Source organism: Tupaia chinensis, unplaced genomic scaffold (genome assembly GCF_000334495.1).
Source record: "Tupaia chinensis unplaced genomic scaffold, TupChi_1.0 Scaffold000407_4, whole genome shotgun sequence".
Classification (NCBI taxonomy): Eukaryota; Metazoa; Chordata; class Mammalia; order Scandentia; family Tupaiidae; genus Tupaia; species Tupaia belangeri.
In genome coordinates, this window is record NW_006159912.1 from 2944527 (window position 1) to 2947684 (window position 3158).

Sequence of the window (3158 nt, forward strand, 5' to 3'; positions counted from 1 at the left end):
AGGAAGAAAGGGGGGAGGGAGGGAGAACTCATCCCCTGTGGGGATGGCCATGCCACAATCCCTTCTCCTCCATTCTCTCGATTTGGGGCACACAAGCACACATGCATGGCGTGACTTTCAAGCCACTGGATCCAGGACTCAAACTGCACAATTAGCCATGTGCGATCCAGCACCTTAACATCTCTGCCACCTGCTGGCCCATCAACTGTTCATTTTAAACATATTTTATACTTATTGTTTATTGTTCATTATATAATACTGGTGGTAGTAAATACTTGCAGAAGATATTTCAGAAAACAAATGTAAGTTGCAAGAAGAAGAAAGAGGCTTTTCTCTTTTCTTTTTGTAGGTTTTTGTCATAGGGTGCATGCATAAACCAGAGGTGGAGTGAGACAAGAGAAGGAAAGAGAGAAATCACCCCCTAGGGGCATGCACATACACACACCTGGCATGAGTTTCAAAATGCCAGGTCCAGGACTTGAACCATGGTCGGCCATGTGGGAGTCCAGCACCTTAACCACCATGCCATCTGCTGGTCCCAAGGATTTTCCATTTAACAAGTGTCCATGAAGTATTTTTTTCTATAAAATGGAGGAACTCCCTCCTAGGCCTAGCCCCTGGCCATCTTTCTGAGGAGTCCTTGCCAAGCCAGGAAGGCCTGGTGCTGGTCTCCACTGCTGGGCCACTCACGGCGTGTAGACAGCTACATGGTGGATGGTGGCCAGTCAGGCCAGGAACTAAGTTGTTCTCGGGGTGGGGGTGGGGGCTGATGCTGGCCCAGGGGATACACAGGGCTCCGCCCACTCACAGGCCACCTGGACATGCACTCTCATAGGCTTCAATCACCCTTGACTTGCATGGTCACCATCTCTATAGCTCTGTCCAGTTCCTAGGCCCAGGCCCTCACCTCTTTCTGAAATTCGAATGTTTCCAAGAGGCTCCCGGAGGTCTGCAGGTCTCTCATCTCATTTTCTCACCTGCTCAAACCATCCTCCAACCCCCTACTGGCTGCCTCAGGGGTCTTTCCCCAGTCACAGGATCAGCTCGTCCTTAACCTCTTAAGACATAGTACCCGGATACCGCGTGGCTGCCTGCCCCCTCTCTGCTATCTGTCTGCCCCCTTCCCCCCAGCACCTGCCCGAGCTCCACCCTGAGTTCGGCATGTGAGGGGGCCCTTGTTCCTGCCCTGGCTTTGCTCACCTGCTGAGCTCCACACACTGGTCCTGGCTGACAGATGCAGTCTTTCCTCTGGGTCTCTCCCCCTGCACCTGGAAGATGGGTGATTTGCAGATCTCAGCCCCAGGGTATAGGACTAAATGGAATCTTCCGTACTAAAAACCTAGCAGACAGGCGAGCACTGATGCGACCTGGTGAGTGCTGGCTGTCACCCTTATTTCTGTCCCAATGCCTGTCACACCACTGGCCACGCTATTACAGCTGCCTGTTCACTCAGCCAGACGTCTCCCTACCAGATCGGGGCTTAGTCGCCTACTGTCTCCCCACCTAGCACCTGCCAGGCCCTCGGCAGGCTCTGACCAAGGGTCTGTTGAGAAGGGATTAAATATCTCCCTTTAGGAACAAAGTGAGGCCTACAGAGAGAAACACGATGGGATCTTGAGAACCTGGCTGATCAGGGCAGGCAGGAATTGAACCCCAGACTTGGAGCCTCCTTCGGCCAGTGCGGGTTCCTCCCTGCCCTGTGGGTGTGCATGCAGAGGGCAGGTGTAGGTGAAATCAAGCTGCAAAGAGGAGCTTCTCCTCAGATTGCTGATTACTCCGTGTCTGACCCTGGTGTTTCTAGACGTGGTTTTCCTGATATTGCTGGGCCTGAGAGGAGTCCTTCCGGCAGCTCTGCCTTCAGGCGGGGCGAGTGGCAGTGTCACCCAAAGCAGCCTCGGGTGTCATCCAGTCTGTTCCTTCCCACCTGACTGTCACCTTGAGAGGGGAAGCGTGCCCTGCGTCTCACAGGGTGGGCAGCCCGGCCGGACTCCCTTTCCCACTCCCCTCGTGCCTGGGAAGTACAGACCTGTCCCACGGACCGCGCAGCAGGAGGGAGCCTAGTCCCTTCCGGGGGCCCACACTCACGGAAGCCACACAAGCCATCGAGCCCTGTGGACCCCAACAGCTCCCCCCAGAGAACAAAAGCCCATGACGGGAAGGGGCAGGAAAGTGCAGTGGGCAGGAGACAGCAGTCCTCACCCCACCCAGAGGGCCGTTTAGGCGCAGCTCTGTTCAGACTGCGCTATGCCACGCTCGTTATAGCTACTTCCAGAGGAGGCCAATAACCTTCGCAAGGCTGGGGATTTATGGTAAAGGAAGGACAAGGGACATTCCACCCCGCTCCAGGCCGGCCGTTTCAAAGTAGATTTACATGATTTATCTCTGGGTTGGGACACTTTGCCTTTAGCTTCAGGAAGGTCTGGCCCGCCCAGTCCTGCTTTACTGCTGACACCTGCTGGCACCAGGGCCATGGCTGGAGAAGAGAAGCGTAGCAGGCCTGAGACTGGGGAAATACAGTTAGACACCCCATGGTCTGGAAATGGGTGCAGGACCCCCCTGTTCTGGGTATGGGGTGAGGCCTGCCTCCAGGGTTCAGACTGTGAAGGAGTCTGCTGGGCAGCTGGTAAGATGGCCCACTGCTCTGCTCCTGCTCAGACCAGTGAGTGTTCATTCATTCATTCCCTCCTCCTTCATCCTTCATCCCCTCCATACGCCAGGTTAACTATTCGGGGGGGGGGAGGCTGTGCCTGAATCGGGGAGGCTTATTTGTATTTTGCAAGTAAGAATGGGGTTAAAGACCCCTAAACTTATGAGCTAGCTATGAAAGTCACTTTTTTCCCTAAATCAAAGTTCTCTTTATTTGTATCCTCAATGACAGTGGAGAGTTGTCTGTTTCCCTAAGGAAGTTCTACATTGTGTGTGTATGTGTGTGTGTGGATACCCATGTCCACATACGTACATGTGTATATATGTGTGTGCGTGTGCATATATGATGTGGGTGGGTGTGAGTGCATATGGGTGTGTGTGAGTGTGCAGGGTGTGTGTGTGTTGGTGAGTGGGTGGGTGTCAGTGGGTGGGAGTGGTGAGTGCGTGTGACTGCGTGGGTGGGTGTCAGTGGGTGGGAGTGGTGAGTGCGTGTGACTGCGTGGGTGGGTGTC